We start from the raw sequence: 20,749 nt of genomic DNA on the forward strand, positions 1-20,749 counted from the left end.
TGGTGACGCTGCCCTTCATTATTGGGGTTCCTCGTGTGTTCGGCTTCCTCCCCCTTTGTTCTCCGGTCCGGCCATTTTGTTCTTTGCCGTCCGGACTCGGAGAACGGGACCGGCGACATTGGAGGGCCGGCGAATCCCCTTCTTCTGGTGGCCCTCCTTCCTGTCCGGGGTGTTCTTCTGCCTGTCGACGGGACTTCGTCTGCTTTAATGCCGCCCCGGCGGAGGTTGTTGGCCGCGCGGCCTGTTCGGGCTCTCAAGATGGCGACCAGCCCCATTTGTTTGGGCCGGGCCCAGACGAGCGCTGGGGGCCCGCCACAAGGCCCGGGTGTCGGATACTGTGAATGTTTTCCTGCACTTGAGGGGATCCTGACCGTCCTGCTATCCTGGCGGCTATCGTTGGCCGCGCCACTCCTGGCTCTCGAGACGGCTCCTCACTACGGGCCTCCCGGGCCCCCGCGACCGGATGAGGCATCGATATCGCGGGGTGTGGCTGGTACTCTCCTGGCGGACTCGGCCCCGGCTGCCACCCCGGAGGCGCGCATCCTGACGGCGCCTTCTCCTCCTGTTCTGCCTCCTCTGCCCTTGGCCCGGGAGCCGGATTTTGTTTTGCCGGACTTTCATGATTCTCCTGGTCCCTCTCAATCACCACTGCCCGATGACGTCTCCTGTACCGGCCCGGATGGGTCGGCTTTTATGGATATGTCCTTGGAACTGTGCCTGCATCGTTTGCTACATTCTGTGACTTTCCTGGATCTTCCATGCTTTTCTTCCTGTGACTTTTTTGGACTGCCGTTGGACTTTCCTGCTGCCTGCCTTCTGTTCTTTCTGGCAGGGTCCTCGTTGGATCGGACCCTTACTGCTTTGGATAAAAAGGGTCAGGGCTGATGCAAACTGGCTCCTATATGCGGTGGTTCATGAACGGTTTGGATGATCTTAGTGTCCTGATATGGTTCTGTGTAACTGGTTAGTGCTCCTGGACTTTGGCCTGATACTCTTTGGCTTCCCGAGGACTTGGACCCTTACCCGGGCGGGTGGATGGGTGCATTTACTCCTGTCTTTGGCCCTCCCCCGTGTGTATGTTTGTATGTCTTTATTCCCTTCTTTCCTTCCCTCCCTTTCCCCCCCCCCTTTTTTGTCTTCTAATTCCAACTTTTCTTGTTCCACTAAATTTCGGGTTCAACTTAGGGCGACAGGCACGCTGCGGGGGGGTAGGCCGTAGCCTTCTGCAGGGGTGCAGGGTGGGCTTAGGGGTGGGTGGGGGGGGTCTGTTTGTGTCGGGGGGTCTTTTTCCCCCCTTATTTTCCCTTTTTGTTCTATGGCTCTTGTGTATTCACTTTTTCGGGACTCTGTCGCCTTGTTTCTCCCCCGGGGGTATTCTGTCCTTCTTCCGGTGTGTGGCTGATTGTGGTTTGCTGCCTATTCTGTTATTATGTTGCTGTTACATCGCATGCCGGTTTTATTGTCCTGTTTTTTCCCCCTGAGGATGCTTGGTCTGGCGGGTGCTCCTTCTGTTGTCTTTTTTCCCTCTTTCCCTTCCTCCTTTATGGAGGTGCCCTTTTTCCGTTGGGGTGCGTATCGTATGGTCTTTGTGATGGGGCTTTTTGACCACGTCTTCTCTGTTTGGGTGGGGGCGGAGGTGAGTGTGTGCGATTGATTGTTGCCACTGTCGCTATTTGATGGTCTGATTCTGTTTTTGTCCTTTGCTCGATTTGATTATATGGCTTCATTTTTTTACGTTGTGCTTATAAAATGGCGGCTTGCCGCGGTCCCTCCCTTGTATTCTCGTATGCGGCCCGTTATTCTTTTGGTCCCCTCCCCGTGCTAGAAAATTTAACCTTTATTATCCTGCTCTTGCTGAACGCTCGATGGTCTTTCTTGTTTCACCAGTGCTCCTGATGTTATATCCTGTGCAGATCTTCTTTTTGTATGCTGGTTATTTGACCATTCTGTTTCTGGCCAGCCCGTGGGGTTGTAGGCCAGTATTTGTGAGCTTTCATTGTCAATAAAGGTTTTCAAAAAAAAAAAAAAAAAAAAAAGGATGCCTTTAAGGATGATTGGAGGCACTATTTAATGGGTGCAAAACATACGGTAACAGTGTTTACCGACCACTGCCCGTACTCTAACCCCTCGTCAACTTCGCTGGTCGCTCTACTTTGCAGACTTTGATTTCATTATCACCTTCCGATCAGGATCAAAGAATGGGAAGGCGGATGCTCCCTCTTGATTGGATACGTACAACCCCAAGACAGTCATTGACAACCAACAGATCATTCCTGACGATGAAAATCATTGGAGCTATTTCTCAAGTATCATTTGCCGATATGAGGATTGGGCCATGGAAGATTCACAACGCTTTACCCTATCAGGAGAACACCTTGTTTTTACCTACCAAAGACCTCCGGGGCATGCCTTGGTCAGTGCATGGTGGCAGCACTAGGAGTGGGTTCTGCCAACCAAGCTCCATAATCCATCAACATCCTGCTGGTAACGGACATATTCCTGCAATCTAACACATTTTTCTTACTCGGCATCCCCGGCAGAGTCGTCTGATCCCATGTACGTCTCCTGGCGACAACTGGTGCCTGATTTACACCGCCCGAAGATACTGCCTGCTCTGCGAGCCGAGGCCGGCCGGGGTTGGCCCTCCTCCTTCACCTCCCGTGCGGAGCTCCCAGTGCGCTCTACTGCCTGCTGGACGTCGGCCTGGTGAGCGGTGCAGCTGCGGCGGCCGTCTCTGGCGGGGTTGACGCGCTGTACCGCCCGGCCCGGGCTGCTGAGGCCAGGGAGCCATCTTCCCACGCAGCCTGGCTGGACTGCACGGCGGCCGCGGACGCCCGGGCTTGGGGGAGGTGAGCAGTGAACCCCCCTTGTCTCCCTGCTAGTGCAGCCCCGGTTCTGGTGTGCACCCCCAGTCTCTCCTCTGCTGCGGTGCGGGAGGCGCCCCCCTCTTCCGCGCCTAGGATCCTGCTGTCCATGGCCCGCGAGATTCGGGCCCCTCTACTACTGTGGGCCGGTGCCCTACTTGCGGCCTGAGGGTGCTGGGCTACGGGCCCCCACCAGATTCACCCTACATATTGCTCTGGAGGCCCCCCCTGTGATGTCTTGGCCCGGCTGGTGACTCGGGAGCGCGTCCTGGGAGCTACCTCTGAGGCACCTCGTCGCGGCTTGCCCCGCCTACCCCATTGTGGCCATTGCTGCTGGCAACTGGAACTTTGGTGGTCCCTGGGCCTAAGCCAGCTGGGCAACACACTTGCTGCACTTCTCTGTGGTGGGGTCTGCTCCTTTTCTTTGGCCGCTTCTGGCACTGTCTGGGAGCTAGGGACACGGCTGTTTGATCGTGCAGTGCCGCTGCCCCGGATCAACTGCTCTATCTGTTGCTGCCTTGATTTGGCCGCCAGTCACAGGAGCTCCTGCCTATGCTTACTCTAATCTCTGCGCCCATGTGGAGGACATTTACGGCACCTATGCGCTATCCTACGCCTCCTCCTGCCTTCTCAGATATCTGCTCAGCCCCGCCGCGACTGGCGCCTGCGTGGGGAGTCTTCTGCCAAAGGATTTTCTCGCCTCACTGTGGTTCTTGATATGTATGTCGTCCTCCCTCTGTCTCCTCAGATCTGGTGGGGCGCTGTGCTGGAGGAGCACTCTTAGTTCTCACAACTATTCTACTACCTAAGTTACTTGCAGCACCTCTAGTCACCTCTCTTGTGCCCACTGCTCCTGGAGGCTGGCTGTGAGCGCACTTACTATTAGTTATCTTGACTGTCCCTCCTGGTCTGGTCCATACTTGTGGTGGCTGGCAGGCCTGTGACATCCTTTGGTGTGGCTCCTCTCGGTCGCTCCACCTCTTCACTGCCTCTGAGTGTGGTCTGCTTACTGGTTTTCCCTACAATGGGGAGAATGGACCCCAAGCAGCCTAAAATTACATTTGAGCACCGAAGGTCGACTCGCCAGGACGGCGCCAGCTCGGATGGTGGTGACCCTGCACCCGTCATGGATGCACCTCTCGCTCGGGATGATGACCTAAAGGCAATCATGCTTGTTGTGAAATCAACGGTAACTGGCATTGCTACTCAACTAGACCAGCTATCCGCCCGACTTGACTCAGTGAAGGCCTGGGTTGACTCGCATTACAATCGCCTCCTCCATGTTGAATCCAGGGTATCTGACGCCGAGGAAGCAGCCACATAGGATCACCTGAAATTGTTACAGATGGACAAAATCCTGGCGGTCATTAGTGAGAAAAACGAAAATTTGGAGGCACGCTCTTGCCGGAGCAATTGCCACATCACCGGGGTTCCGGAATTCACCAATATCTCCCGCATGGAGGACTACGTGGAGCAACTTGTCAAGGAACTCTTTGGCGCCGTTCTGTCCTCAGTTCTTAATGTTGAAAGCGCCCACCGCTCCCTTGGCCCACGGCCTGGTCCTGGTTTGCCGCCTCGCCCCATCATCGCAAAAATTATAAATTTCAGAGACCTGGATGCCATCCTCCGTGCAGCACGTGACATGGTCAAGATCAGCCATCAAGGGAACTCGCTTTCATTCTACCTGGATTACACTCTTGCGGTTCAGGCTGCCCAGAGTGAGTTCCTGCCCGCAAAGCGGGATTCTTCAAAGACATGAGGTTGCCTATTCACTTGCCTATCCTGCTAAGCTGAGGGTCAAAAAGGGGGGAAAACGCTTGTATTCCCCCATCCCAAGGACGCAGTTGCTTATGCCAAGAAACTCCATGGTCCTCGCACTCGAACTCCATCCAGCTCCCAGCTAGCCGTCACTGGTCACCTGAGCGATAATGACTGAAATGCTGTAATATGTACACTGTTTGTTTCTTCTGCCCGTTGTCTACTGATACCATAGCTTGGCCACCCTGCTTTATTGCAGGGGTGTCCGCTGAGCCGTGCCATGCCCTCACGGGATAATTTCCTCTCCTGATGTTGTTCCCCCTTTTCCCAGTTGTGGGTTCCTGGGGTGGATAGGGGTGGTATCTCAGACTGTTTTGGGGGTTGGTGGTCTTTATGACATTGCTTCCTGGTTTACTGGGGTGGGGTGGTTGGGTGGTGGTGGGGTCATTTTCGTTCATAGTCAATATCGTTGAATCCTTGCTTCTCAAGCAACTGGGTCTTCTATTTGTTTGGGGGGTCGGTGTGGGTGCGGGGTTGGGGGTCCTTTTGGCATTGTTTTCCAATTTGCCGGGGCTGGGATTTCTGGGTGGGGGTTGGGTTACAGGAACAGCTACAATTGCCTGTAATTTACCTACCTTTACTTAGGCAGCCTCCGAATATCAGTTCGATGGAGGTCCAGCGGTGTGGGCAGGGTTGGGGAGTGGGGTGCTGTGGGTTTGCCCCACATTTCATTGGGGTCGGTGTTTTGATGTTTTGTTTTCATTGTTTTGTTACATCTTTTTATTGCTATTACTGTTTTCCCCTGCAACAAATCCGTGCACGACTTTCTCCTCTTCCAATGGCACTGCTTTTTCCCCCTACTTATTTCCTCTCTGGTATATGCACACTGAGGGTCCCCTTTATGACTTGGCCTGCCCATGCAGTTGGCTTCAAACCTGCCCAATTATTCGCTAAGTGCGACCGGTCTGCCTCCCCGCAGTTTGGCTCCATTATGCCGCAGCACACCAACTGGTGTTACCTGTTGTCTACTCTACTCACTCTGCGTCTCATTGCTCCTATATACAGTAAAACATAACCGACACCATTTGTTGGACCTGGAACATCCGTGGTCTTAACGACCACCAAAAAGCCAGGCTCATTCACTCTCACCTGCAGCGACACAAAGTAGACATTTGCCTCTTACAGGAGACACACCTTCTGCCCGAGACCTCCTCCAGACTCAGTCGCGACAATGGGGAGAATCACATTCCTCATTTAATTCCACTTATGCAAGGGGGGCGTTTCCATTTTGATACGTAGGGCCTCCCCTGGCAAACTCTCAGGTACTTTCGGATCCTGACGGTAGATATGTGCTTCTGCATGGCTCATTGCTGTCTCAACCCATGATGATCGCTACGGTGTACGGCCCCAACTCGGATGATCCCGATTTGTTTACACATCGGGGGGGGGATTTTAATATTACTCTTTCCACAGCATTGGACCGTTCTGGCCCCCACTCCTTCCATCCCCGCACTACCACTCTGCTTCAGTCCTTACTGACTGGCAATTCGACGTATGACGCTTGGCGTCATGTTTGGCCCAATGCCTGCGAGGGCACCTGCGTCACAGGGGTTCCGGGCTGCTGGTCATGCATTGATATCTGGATCACCTCCCCGGATGTCCTCACTTGGCTCATATCAGTCACTCATATGGCACGTACTTTTTCGGATCATGCTCCGGTTCAGGTCTCTCTCCGTCTCCCTCACTCCCCTCAGCGGGCATCCACATGGCGGCTCCCTCCGAATGCTCTTCATGATACAGTCTTCTGTGACGAGATCCAAACAGCGATCATCAACTATTTCGATTTAAATGTGGGCTCAGTAGATTCTGCTTCTGTCCTGTGGGAAGGTTTCAAAACAGTAATACGGGCGAGTGTATCTCTAAACAGGCCGGGTCCTTTGTTCTATCCGCACTACTTTGGAAAAGCTGGAAACCGAACTTAGGGCTCTGGATGCCGCACAGGTGGCCCACCCCAGAACCGAGACTCTTGTGCTCTTAAGACAAAAGTACACTGCATTTACTGAAGAGGCTAATAGAGAGCTCGCCTTGTTGGGCAGAGAAGCTCAAGCCCGCCATTTTGGAGAAGGCGATCAGTCTGGAAAGACCTTGGCGAATCTCCTTCTCCCCCGCGCTGCGTTGTACGTCACTGCTCTTCGCGATGGTGGCCCCACCAGAACCACCTCTCCTGAGGAAATCAAGACTCATTTCAAGGACTATTATTCGCAACTTTACACCGCCGGTTCCCCCCCCTTGCGTGAGTCCTTCGAACAATACTTCGATACCATTGCGTTGGTATGGATGGAGGACTATCATCGGAAATTCTTAGACGAGCCCTTCACTAAGGTGGAGATACTGGCTGCTATAAATAGCTTACCTAGTGATAAGGCCCCCGGTTTAGATGGTCTTTCAGCCTCTTTTTATAAAACATTTGCATAGCTCTTGGAACCACACCTGGCTGCCATGTACAACAAGTCTTTCGACAATGGTCTCTTTCCTCCGTCTCTCCGTGAGGCAATGATAATGCTACTACTCAAGCCCGACAAATCAGCTGACTGTCGAGATTCATATCGTCCCCTCTCCCTCATTAATATAGATAATAAAATCTTTGCTAAGTTGGTGGCCTCCCGCCTTCTCCACCTCATGCCCCTCATTGCTCTCCCTGACCAGTCAGGCATCATCCCTGGTAGTGCCACCTCACATAATCTCAGGACTATTTTTTCAGTTCTTTATCAAATCAACCCCAGCCTTCCCACGGTGGCCCCTCTTCTGGATGCCACGAAAGCATTCGACATGCTCGAATGGCCCTTTTTATTTTTTCTTCTACTGCGCCTTGGTTTTAGCAATATTTTCATATGAAAGATATCCCTTCTCTATACTCGCCCCTCGGCTCGTCTCCGAATCAATGGTCAGATATCGGATCCTATCTTGATTGAACGCGGTACTCGGCAGGGGTGCCTTTTATCGCCCATGCTCTTCGCCATTGCAATGGAGCCCCTGGCGGCCAGACTCCGGCAGCATCATACTCCGAGAAGTATAGGTTTCTCGGCTCGATCCCTCCTGGTCTCTATGTATGCTGACGACGTTACACTCTACGTTCACCACCCCCAAGAAAATCTCAGCCCTCTGGTGCATGAGATAATACGCTTTGGTGGTTTGTCGGGCATACAAATGAACTGGAGCAAGTCTGTGTTGTTCCCCCTCATGGATGCCACCAAACCATTTATGCTGGATTTTCCCTTTGTCTGGGCCTCTGGCCCCACCCACTACCTGGGTATCTGGCTGAGTAGAGACTTGGATGACCTCTGGTGGTCTAACTTTGGGTGTGCAGTGGATTGGCTAGAGTCTAAGATCCCGCATTGGAGTCGGCTCCCTCTGTCCCTTGCCGGATGTATAGCCATTGCTAAGATGGTGGTTCTGCGAAAATTCCTTTACCTCTTTCTAAACATCCCCATTCTCCTCACTGCTTATTTCCTTTGTAAAACATTTTCCTTCATCATCTCTCTAGTTTGGACTGGTAAGCATCCCAGGGTTGGGTACGACATCCTTACTCTCCCCATGTCGGTAGGAGGCATGGGCGCTCCTAATTTTAAGCTTTATGCCTTAAGTGCCCAAACCAGCTTTCTGCACTTTTGGATCCACCCTTCGCCCTTCGCCATGTGGCTGTGGAGACTGACATTGCATCTCCCTGGTCGCTGACTACTACCCTGTTTGCCCTGGCGAGTCCCCCGCAGGCAGAGGTGGACACGGTCAAGGCCTTGCGCTGGGCCTGGTCCGGACTGCGCCAACTCTCCAATGCCCTGCTGCTATCGGCTGACACCATGCTGATAGTGCAGCATCTTGCTTTTCCCCCTTTCCAACCATCTGGTATGTCCAAACATGCCACACTCTTGGGCCTGTCGACATTGGCAGATCTCTACCCTGGTGGCTCGTTCTACTCCCTTCCCACCTCTTCTGGCCCGCTGGACACTATCTTATTTTATCAATTGCGTGCTATATGGAGGAAGTTGCACCCTACGTTTCCCCAGTTCCCGCCTACGATGCCTGCTCTGGATTTCAGCTATAGATCACAGGCCCCTCATAAAATAGTCACTAAATTATACGCCCTCACGTTATCATCCACTTCCATCTCCACAGATCGAACATGCGGGGCTTGGGGTGAGGGCTTGGGCATGGATATCGCTCAGGCTGACTGGCTTTACTGTTGTAATCAGAGGAAGAAACTGTCACCCAATTACAGGCTTCGTCTTATTCATTTCAAATATCTGCACAGATTATACCGTACTCCTGCTCAGCTTCACAAACTTAGACTCATACCCAATGATAATTGCAGGCGTGGAGGAGGAGCCTAGCCCGCAACCATGATGGCCGCCTGAACCCTCGGCTCCGCCGACCCTCTCGTTTTTACCCCGTGTTGCGGCTCATCCTGCAAGTTATCCTGCTCCATACCCGCATTTTCGGATCCGGGAGGTGTTTCTGCTCCTGACGCTGTGCTTTCGATGTGTTCCCGGTGGGGGAAGAGAGACAGCGCCCCTGCTCCCTCCTTTGGCCCTATGGCGGCGACCGGGTCTTTCTTCCTCGGAGACGGCCGGCCATGATTGCATCGCCAGCGGCCATCGTAACTACATCGGAGCCGCCCGGCGGGGGTGTGCTGTTTCTCTGTGCTATCCACCGCGGATATTCCGCCTGCTCCGCAACGCTTTATTCTTCAGGGGCAAGACGGCTGTGAGTGTTACAGTATCTTCTCCCCAGCTCGTACGAGAGTTTTCCAGCTTTCTCGTTGCCCAGCGCCTTGGTGTGTGCCATCTTGTGTCTCTTCCCCGACTCCAGCATTTGCCGACCCCGGGTTGCTCCTGAGTATGCGAGCGTGCCCCGTCGCTGCCTGGACTTGTTTGGGTGTCGGAATGGAGTGTGCTGCCCCTGTGCCTCTGACTTGTCATTATTGTACGGAGTTGCGACCTGATGACCGGCTGCCCGCAGGGGGGGTCGCCGGCCGGTCTTATGATCTCCTCCATATCTGTGAGGCTGGCATACAGGGTGCGGCTGCTTCCTCCTGTCCCGGGGAACTGCTGCGGATTTGCGATATTGTTGGGGCGCTGGGTGAATTGCGAGATGTTTTTCGATGTACTGCCCGAGAGCTGGAGGACCGATTGGAGGCCCTTTTGTCTGCTATGCCCTCGGCTGACCACGTCTGCTCTCATGTGCGGAGCACTATGCCACATCCTGCTGCTGTTTGCCATGGATTGACTGACCGGACGTCTACGGAGGTACGAGAGCTACCGAACCCCGCTCCTGTTGTGGAATTGGATACTATGTTTGGAGAGAGCCTTGATGTTCCGGGACTTGCGAGTTGGCTGGGTGTTCGTATCCGGGCGCTGTGTCCGGCGGCGCCTCAGTGGTCTGATGATGTTTCTCGCCGCCTTCTCCTGGGACTGTATTCACTTCTTTGTTCGGCCTCTCCCGGTGGATTGTTGTTGCTGAGTGTGGGACCCTTCTGTGATGTTGTGACATGCACGGTTCCGAGTCCTTCAGACTTTGGTGGACGGTCTTCTATCCTGCAATGGTCATCCCGTCTTTCCGCTCTATTAATGACGGCCACTATCCAGCTGGACCTTGTTTGTACGTCGGACCGTAAGGGGCAAGGTTGATGAAGTTTCTCCCTGTGATTCCTGAACTTGTGTTGCTGGGACTATATCGTACACGCGGGGATCCTGTGTTTTGATTCTATGTCGGGTTGGGGGTCCGGGGATGGCGGCCGCGTTTACGTATGCTGGTTGTTTTGAGTATGTTCGTTAGGCCCTCCTCTGATACGTTACTGTTTCTCTTTTTCTTCTCTCTTATTTTTCTTCTATATTTCGGGTGCTCTTTTGGGGCGACAGGCACACTGTTAGGGGGGGGGTGGACCATAGCCTCTGCATGTGTGTAGGGTGGGGGGTTGGGGGAAGGGTTTTCTTTTGTCCGCTTTTGTTTCTATGGTACCTTATTTTTCTTTATGTTCTCACCCTTTTCTTTTCGCTTTTTCTGGGTCGGTGGGATCGTTCGGGATTAGATGGGTGACGCTAGGCGTGCTATGTGTAACTGGTGCCTATTTATCCTTTAGTGTTGTTCTTTAGCCGCCATTTTGATTAGTTCTCATTGCTTGCTCTGAATCCTTCGGGTACGCGTTGCCCACCCTTATCTTCGGTGACCTATATGGGTTCAGATCCTTCTCGATTCGTATGCTTTTCTACCACTTAATTATGTCACCTTTAAAAAATGAACCTTAACTTCTCCTGTTTCTCGGTAGCGCCCGCTTATTTGCAGTAATTTGGATCGTTTGTTATTATTGTATTCTGTGCTACTGAGTTGCGATAATTTTGTCTCATGCTCGTATATTTGTCTCGGCCGGCCGGATGGTTGTAGGCCCGTATCTGTTTATGATAATGCGCAATAAAGGTTTTAAAAAAAAAAAAAAAAAAAAAGATAATTGCAGGCGTTGCGCCGCCCCTGCTGCGGATTTTGCACATCTAGCGTGGCTGTGCCCTAAGGTGTCTGATTTCCAGCAGGCGGTATGCACAGCCGTCTCCATGATGATCTCTGCATCTGTACAGCCCGATCCACAGTTGTGTCTGCTAGGCTTTGTTAAATTTTGCCCGGATGCTTCTCGCCGTCTGATTGCAGTGCTGCTCGTTCTGGCCAGGCGTAGGGTGGCCATGTGCTGGGGGCGAAGACCGGCGCCCCAATTCGCTCACTGGCTCGAAGACGCCTAGAGATGTCAGACCTTGCTTTCTGAATTATGGGACTTACTCCCCGCGAGATCTTGCCCAATTGACATATAGGACCCCTTAGTGACATATCTTCGTCCCCGACTTCCTTCGAGCCACGCTGCCTCCCCTGCGCTCCCCACCTGCGGCAGCCACCGGTGCTGATCAGTAACTGCCTCCCTCTATCCCCCTTCTTCCTGTGCCTGCCCTCATCCTTATTGTGTTGCCCCTTCCCCCTTCAGTACATGTGTTGGTTGTGGTGTTATAGCAGTGCCTAACGGACTTCTATTTTTTGTATGCTGGTAGTGTCATTACATTTATGATGTTTGGCTAAAATTCCATTGTAGAATTCGCTCTGATTGGATGCAGATGTATTTTGATTATACTGAATTAGTCAAATAAAGGTTTTGAAAAATTTGAAAATAAATAAATGAATAAAAAGACCTCCAACTACAAGCTATGCAGGAATGTCACAATCATCTACTGGCAGGCCATAAAGGTGTATTGAAAACAGAAGACTTGATCAAATGTCGATTTTGGTGGGCGCACTTGTGTCAGGACATTCGCCAGTATGTCTTGGGATGTGAGATTTGTGCATGGGGAAATTCAGACAGACAAGCTCCTTAAGGTCTCCTACAACCTCTACCCAATCTCCCATACCCTTAACACATTGTTTCTCTAGACCTAATTGTGGAACTACCCTCCTCTCATGGGTTTGATACGATCCTAGTCTGTGTGGACACCTTTAGTAAAATGACACATTTCGTCCCCTTTAAAGGCACCCCCACGGCACAACAACTTTCACAACTTTTCATTCACAATATAATTTGTCTCCACGGAATTCCTAAGGTTTTGATCACAGATAGGGGTTCTCAGTTGTTATCTAGTTTTTGGAAGGCCTATACCAAGAGCCTAGGTGTTGACCACCGATATTCTACTAGTTTCCACCCAGAAACTGATGGCCAAACTGAGAGGGCTAATCAGGAGTTAGAACAATATCTCCGCCTCTACTTATTGGATGAGGAAGGTGACTGGCCCGATTACTTATGTACTGCAGAGTATGCCCATAATAAAGCCAAAAATGTGCCCACAGGCTACTCCCCCTTTTTAGGTCTCGCTGGCGTTGCAGTGCGAAGCGCTGCCGCCAACGCGACTTGTAGTCGCCGTGCTTCCTCCCAAGGGAGACAGAGCTGGGCACGAACCGATACAGACCTGGGCACGAGCCGACTCAGGTCTGTGAACGCCAACGTGCACGCTCACTGCGTCACGCTCCTGCCCTCCCGCGTCTCTTGCAAGGCGCGATCCAGGCCGACATGTTGTATCAGGGGTCTAGTGTTTACATTATACTTTTGGGACGTGCTGCGTGCGTCCGACATCACTACGTGACGAGGGTCGTCTGAAGCCGCTGTCTTCTCTTCATACCCAGTTGTGGTCAGTGACATTATTGTGTATTTTCGTGTTGTGTGGATTCGGGCAGGCTGCGGGTATGGCGGCGGAGGAGCCAGAGCGTGCTGATGGCAAGATTGTCAAGATGGAGGTTGATTACAGCAGCACGGTGGATCAGCGGCTGCCCGAGTGCGAGAAACTCGCTAAGGTGAGCTGAGTCATGTCCGGCACTGGTAGGCCACAATGGATCAGCAAAGGTTGGGCGAGTCCTATAGGAAATGTGGTAGAGACGCTCGTCGCAGTCATGGGGCAGACTGCACTTGAGTGAGAGAACGAATGGATTTAAAGGAAGTTTGAGTAGCAAGTGTCTAGAGTACTCCCCATTGACACAATGCATTCTTGTGAAATCTCCATCATTTTAGAGTTAGCCACACACTTACAAAGCAATATTCTTCCTTAGACTTAAGGATAGTAAGCAAACTTGCTTCACCACTTTTTTTCATTAATTAGATTAGTCTCATATAATATTGGTTTTCAATGTTCTTTGCCCTCCAACAGGTGGTGTTTCCAGTCACTAGGAAAGGAGAGTCTGGACACGGCGAGAAACGTTTTGCTCACCTGGATGGGCTCTCTCATGCGAATTGGTACAGATTGTATTCGCCCTTTTGATGTAAAAGTCCCCAACCCCGCTGTGCTGAGCATTTTACTTTGATATTTGGGCTCTTTTGGGTGGTGTAGGTCTTACATGCACAAAGGCGGAGTAACATGTACGTCTTTAGTAATCGGATCCGTCAATGCCAGACGTACCGCCGGCAGTAGGGGCATTCCAGAGTTCAATCCGGGTCCAAGTGCTCGAAAGTTAACACTTCCCTTGCCTAAGATCACACTGTTCGCATAAGATGTGTGCTCACACGCCTTGCTCACACCTTCTCACTAGTACTAGGGGCTCGGCCCGAGGAGACCGTGGACGCCCCAACGTTGTTTTGTCCACCGACAGCATGGATTCTGCTGCATAATTTTTGAAAAACAAAACTTCGACTCAAGTCACTTTGTGCATGCACATTTTTTAGTTGGACACACTGTTCCTGATTTTAGCCGATCAGCCAATGGGTGTACTGCCCCCTCTTATTTACAATATAGTCTCCCTGAGCTCTGGGTGTAAACGAGACGAGAGCTGGGGTGACTGACAGACAGACAGATGCTCACACCTGCCCAAGTCTTCTAATGTTACACATAGCTAATAACATTTCTAACGCCCTCGACCCTGCCTGGTTGCACTGTGTGGCACCCGGAGCTCAGACAGTTATCCCAGCCAGGTGGTCCATGTACCTGTGTAGGGCGAGGTCACTGCCCCCTCCCCTCCCTCGGGGGCTCTCGGCTCGGCGGTGGCGTCCTACACGCTTCCACCGGTTTGCTGGCCTCAGAGTGAGTCAAGAATGTGCTCTGCCTGCCCTTGTGCCCAGTGTGTATAGGGGAGATGGGACGGGCGACCTTCCCATGAAAACGCCATGGGCAGCCTGGATCTCGCGTCTTGAGCCGCACCCGGCATCGAGGGCATCTGCTGCGAGGGACCCGCAAGAGTCCCCATGGTTGGCACAGGTCTAAAGCTTCCTTTATTTCTGCAGGGGGCCTGTCAGCGCTTTTCAGATACGAAGGGCAGAGTCTCCAGGGGGTTTACAAGTCAACGGCCCACAGGGACCTGCAGCCCACCGGCGACGGTGGTCTCAAGATGTGTGGGGAGTGCTACGCCAACCAGACCTTCCTGTACGACGATAGAAGCACGCACAAGTACGCCGCCGCCAGGTACGTCCCCGCCACCGGAGCGAATGCTCTAACCCTGTGAATTCAAGTTGCCATCTTTCATCCTTCCGAGGTCGATAGCACAATTACCACAACGTTGGCTAACATATATGAAAGCAACGCTTTCAGGCGTCAGTGGTTTAGTAATGTATAAATTAACTTACAATTTCGAAGGTGTTGTCAATGGTGGTGTTTTAACTTGTTTTGATTTTATTATCTATATCTGTCATAAGGCTTTAAGCTCCGAGCAGTACCAATATTCGAGTTTACGCTCTAAACGCAAATATATGCTAATACCTATATTACCTAGCATTATTATTAAAAGTATTATTATTTTCATTATTAGCAGAAGCAGTAGCAGCATTAGCATTATTAGCTTGCAGAGCCAACACTTCTGTGTGTTTAACAATTCTTTGCATGTGTATAGAAAGAGCCCTGGTCTGGTTATCACTGACTGAACCACGCATGGACAGCAGTCTTTGCGACCTCGACAGTCTTAAGTGGTCTTTTCTTGTCAATTTCATTAAAAAAATGCGAAGACCTAGTCTTAAACTCCTACAAGCGCTCATCACTCATTAAAGGACAATTTACGGTTTTTAGTTCATGGCTTTGTAATCTCCATTGTTCGAGTGCTCTGTATTGCCAAATAAGTGAACTTGGGTGCATGGGATAATGATATATGCCCAGGGGAACAGTGTTCGCTCCAAGTGAAGAAGCCAGGATTGGAACGCTGGGGTCTTAATTTCAAAGTCCGTCACTAAGCGTCCGACCCACATATTATCTTCGACTCGCCACTTATGCACCAGAGGTAGCAAGATTTATATTTTGCAACTTCCTGGAACAAATCGGACTCTCCCAATGTACTGTAGGTAGATATATTTGAGGAGTTTCAAATGGATAACCATATTGACGTTTAAAGGCCTTGGTTGCAGGCTGTTCTGTCTGTTTGTACTAATGTTTCTGTTCAGTACTTTGCACGCATGGTTTTTGACAGTGCTTAATGACAATCTTTTTTTTTTTTGCAGAGTTTTATATAGCGCGAACTAGACCCGAACCGAATCAGGTATCAGAGCGCTTTACATATTTTCCAGTTACGTTACATGAGGACACACTTTCATTTTAGGCACGGGGAGATTAAGTGATTTGCCCAGAATCACAGGAGGTTTTGGCGTCGTTACCGAGACTCGAACCCAGATCCCCAGGTCCGAGGTCGAGCGCCCTAGCCGTTAGGCCAACTCCTTTGCCAAATAAAGAAGCCAGAGGGAGATGATAAATGTGTCGAGGGTCACGCAATTTGGTCAGGTGGAGACGCCGCGATTACAGTCCTTGACCGTTAGTTATACCAGCGATATGTCGCCAGAGCACTTCGCTCTACTAATCTCTACTCCTATCTCTATTACTCTACTCTCTACCACTCACTCTCTACCACTCACTCTCTACCACTCACTCTCTACTCTCTACCACTCACTCTCTGCCACTCACTCTCTACCACTCACTCTCTACCACTCACTCTCTACCACTCACTCTCTTCTACTCACTCTCGACTACTCACTCTCGACTACTCACTCCCTGCTACTCACTCTCGACTCCCTTCTCCTCACTCCCCCCACCTATCCACCTCTCCCCACCTATCCACCCCTCTCCCCACCTATCCACCCCTCTCCCCAGCTATCCACCCCTCTCCCCACGTATCCACCCCTCTCCCCACGTATCCACCCCTCCCCACGTATCCACCCCTCTCCCCACATATCCACCCCTCCCCACGTATCCACCCCTCCCCACGTATCCACCTCTCTCCACCTATCCACCCCTCTCCACCTATCCACCCCTCTCCACCTATCCACCTCTCTCTCTCTCTACACCCCTCTCTCTCTCTACACCCCTCTCTCTCTCTACACCCCTCTCTCTCGCTACTCCCCTCTCTCTCTACACCCCTCTCTCTCTACACCTCTCTCTACACCCCCCTCTCTCTCTACACCCCTCTCTATCTACACCCCTCTCTATCTACACCCCTCTCTCTCTCTACACCCCTCTCTCTCTAAACCCCTCTCTCTGTCTCTACACCCCTCTCTCTCTACACCCCTCTCTCTCTACACACCCTTCTCTCTCTCTACACCCCTCTCTCTCTACACCCCTCTCTCTCTACACCGCTCTCTCTCTACACCGCTCTCGCTCTACACCGCTCTCTCTACACCGCTCTCGCTCTACACCGCGCTCTTTACACCGCTCTCTAACTCTACCTCTCTCTAGCTCTCTAGCGCTCTACCTCTCTACGCGCACGCATATGCACATATATATGTGTGAATATATATGCATATATATATATATATGTGTGTGTGTATATATACATATATAAACATGTATATACATCTGCATATCTATATAAATAGAAATGCATGCATACATATACATTTTATGTACATGAAAGTTTGAAAAACACTAATAAAAGCAAAGCTAAAAAGACACCTAATTACAAACAGAATTGCTTTAAGTTAAACGAGGGCGAGACCTATTGCATTTTCAATGCTTGTTTATAAATTCAGGCAGCCATCCAAATTCCCAGGTAGAGTTTGGAGATATAGAAGTTTCAGCAGTACATGACCAGGCCAAACACATAGCTAGAATTCATCAGGCTGCCACCCAGAATTTGAGTTTGGCCAAACATCGTTACAGTTTGCTGATTGGAAGAGAAAGAAAGAACCTACTCTCCAAATTGGAGCTCATGTTTGGCTCTGCACCAAAAATCTAAGGTTGAAAGTTACCCGTAAGTTCCAACCACGTTTTATTGGACATTATCCTGTAGAAAAGATAATTAATCCAGTAACATACCGGTTAACCCTCCCCAGCACTGCCAAATTTCATCCAGTCTTCCACATCTCCTTACTCAAGAAAGTCCACCCGGGGTTACGACACACAAATCCTCCTACACCCCTGGTTCTTAATGGTGAGATTGAATACGAAATCAGGAGAATCTTAGATTCCAAACTGGTTCACAATGATCTCTTTTACCTTATTGATTGGAAGGGGTACGAACCTGATGAAAATTCCAGGGAACACAGCTCTAATGTTCATGCTCCCAGATTGATTAAAGCCTGCCATGCTAAGTTCCAGACCAAGCCACGACAGGAGGAAATCCCGTTGGGAGGGGGTACTGTCAGGGTTCACTGGAGGTTTCCTCCTTGTGACCCTGTTTTGGCGCTTACTTCTGCTCCTCTAACCCACCAATTCAACCTTTAAGGCTTGCTCTGCCTTTAGCTCATGCCCGCTGTTTAGCAGTCTAGTTTCCCTCAGCAATTGAACTCAGGTGATGCGCGTACCAACGTTCCATGGCGCACTTCACCGAGAGTCTTCCCGAGTATGGAGGTTACCTGCACTGCGTCGTGAATAAGATAAGTCAGGGGGTGGTCTCAGGGGGATGTTGCAGGCGTCGGGTTCTTCAACGTCGGTCCTCAGAAAACCCAGTCGGATATCGAATGAGAGAAACTCGCATGCTTATGAAGTAGCGTCTCTCTCTGGAGTCACTTCTATCCAGTCAGTGAACCATAGTCAAAACCTTGTTATTGTAAGACAGTAGCATTTCATTCTGAGACGCTTCCTTCCCGGTCAGTGAATCCCAGAGCATTCCTCGTCGAGGTAAAGAGTAGCGTACTCAGTCTTATGCTGTATAAATAAGAGTGTGGTTGTGTGTGAAATCTATGCTACCATTTAGACTCTAGCGAATCGCAGTTAGGAAAAAAATTATTTCGACTCAAAACGGAGTATCGGGCTATCAAAATAATTGAGTCCTGGCATTGTGCGCGTGGGTGTTATCACGCAACATAAAACCACAGACTCAGGAATTAAGAGAAAAGAAATTAGTTTAAAAAGCGATTGAGTATCAGTTTTACCTTGAGAACCAGTTGTTGTTGATAAGAAAGCAATACACAGATTACATTTAGAAGATTCAGAAGAAGATTAAGTACAGATACATACGCACTAACTAAAGTAAGTGTTGAGGATTACAGAGTAGACAAGGATTAAGGCATCAGTATATAAAGACGTAAAACTTACCTTGTGTTTCTTTATATTGAGAACAGCATAAAAGAGTCCAGGGCGTCCTATAAGAGAACATAAATAATTAATAAACTTCTCACAAAAGAACATAGTAAAACAACACATGAGAAGCTAGAAGAGAAGCAAGCCCCTGAGAAGTTTCTGGTGAGAGAAGTTATCTAATAAATGCATACCTGTACAGTAAGTGCTAAGTAGAAGTGCTATTCAGAAATGTATTTGTAATACAGTCTCTTAAGAAGACAGAAGAAGACGAGACAGGAACGAGCCGAAGAAAACACCGGGCCTGTCTCTTCTATGTCCCAATCCCCTTTCCCCCTTGGTACTTACCTGTGAAGGATTACTCAACCTAGCAGAGACGTCTTAAGAGGGGCATGGTACCTAGCGTGGTTCTGCTCCTGTGCGGTCAAGGAGTCTTGTAACAAGCCCTGACAATACCCATAATACATATATTTGTCCCATCCACACAACAATAACGATTCTAAATAGCTGATCTTTTACCTAGTAGATTGCTTCTGTCTCTTCGACACCAGTCTCTCGGTACTCTATCATAATCCCTGTACCTGACGTAATAAACATGTCCTCAGGCACAGAAGAATTATTCTGTATAAGGGTCACCCCTTTTTTCATCCTTGGCCAACAGCCAGCTGTGCATGATCGCACTTGTTTAGAAAAGTACTGGTGATTGTTTTCAAAACATCTTGATGGTTTTCAAAACATCCATGATTGTTTTAAAAACATATTGATTCTAGAAAAAAACGTGGCGTGACCACTTTAGTGTAAAAGACCCTCACTCCCCCCTACAAATTAGAGGAGAATTCCTTCTAAGCTGACAAGGAGTGCTGCATGCTGAATCTTCGACACGCAGCGGTCTGACATCCCTTGCAGGGTGTCATGTTTGAAGCAGAGAACGGGTCCTTCTTCTAAACCATCAGGTGAGGGAGCTGGTTCTTCCCTAGGGGTTTCTTAGCTACAGATACACATAGCTAGATGAATATACATGCTACACACATTCAGATCTGTGCTAGGTACATTTAGGCAAATTACTTAGGGCGCACATTTTAGGAATATGCAAGTGCTTGTGTTTTTATCTGAACTGCTTATGTTCATCTTATTAGCACTATGGTAGAAATGTATCTACAATTATTATATTGGTACTAGCAATCTCTTTCGTATGCTTCTGTCTCCTGATTGTCAGAGCACATATGTTTTACACCAGATTGTCGCTGGACCAATAAATACTTATTGAAACGTCCTAATCGCCAACCTGTGTATTTTCTGAGAGTAAGCAAGCATGAATGTCTGAGTGTAACATACTGTACTGTTTTCCACGATCCCTGAGGAATCAGGGTTGTCATGTTCAGTGGTTGCCAGAAACTACCTACACCACTGTAACATACAGGGGGTGGTAGTGGCTCTGTAGAGCTAGCTGGTCTAACGGCTGACCTATTTGTGGGGGTTTCCAAAAGCGTTTGGGACACCAAGCCCTCAGTTTAGGTCATCCAAACCGCACAGGTCCTGGGGGATTCCTAGGAACTACACAACACTCTAAAGTCAGCTTTAAGTGATGGGAACAAACTCCAAAAGAAAGAATTATACAGCTGAAGAAAACAGCGACCACCATTAAGAACAATGTGCTAGCAACAAAGAGGAAATGAAATGCATTGGCACACATAAGAAGTATAATTAAAATAATAGACAGAAGTAGAAAATTGGAAAAAGCGACAGAATGAAAACAGCTCAGGAGCCATAGACCCCTTCTGTTTTTTCAAACCATATTAACAACTCACACAGTTGTGGTTTAAGCTGCAACCATTCACAGACCTGCCCTGTATCTGAAATATAAAACATTTATGTGGTGACTTAAAACGTAATCCTTAGCCAGGTTTAAACCGGAAGCTACCCTCTGCAAAAGCGAGTGCCTTAAGTACAGTGAACACAGGCAAGCACGGAATATACAATGGAGGTGGAAATCGCCATTTACGTCCCGCCTATGTTGCTGCACATTAAGAGTTGCAGCCCCACTAGGTGCTACTACTGCAAATTATTTAAAAAAACATTAAAATGTTGCTTTTTCATTTTCAGCTTAGTATGCAAACTGTGATTAGGCAA

At 49.8% G+C, this 20,749-nt stretch overlaps 1 protein-coding gene across 1 annotated transcript in view; it reads right to left on the reverse strand.

Annotated features, from left to right (window-relative positions):
* Positions 1-20,749, reverse strand: part of ERCC6L2 (ERCC excision repair 6 like 2) — a 1,215,137-nt gene that overhangs the window by 1,175,764 nt on the left and 18,624 nt on the right. Inside the window, exon 2 of the mRNA XM_078675691.1 lies at positions 18,638-18,684. The gene's annotated coding sequence lies outside the window, so the exon portion shown is untranslated. The remainder of the gene's footprint in view (positions 1-18,637; positions 18,685-20,749) is intronic.

This window comes from Lissotriton helveticus, chromosome 2_1 (assembly GCF_964261635.1).
Source record: "Lissotriton helveticus chromosome 2_1, aLisHel1.1, whole genome shotgun sequence".
Taxonomy (NCBI): Eukaryota; Metazoa; Chordata; class Amphibia; order Caudata; family Salamandridae; genus Lissotriton; species Lissotriton helveticus.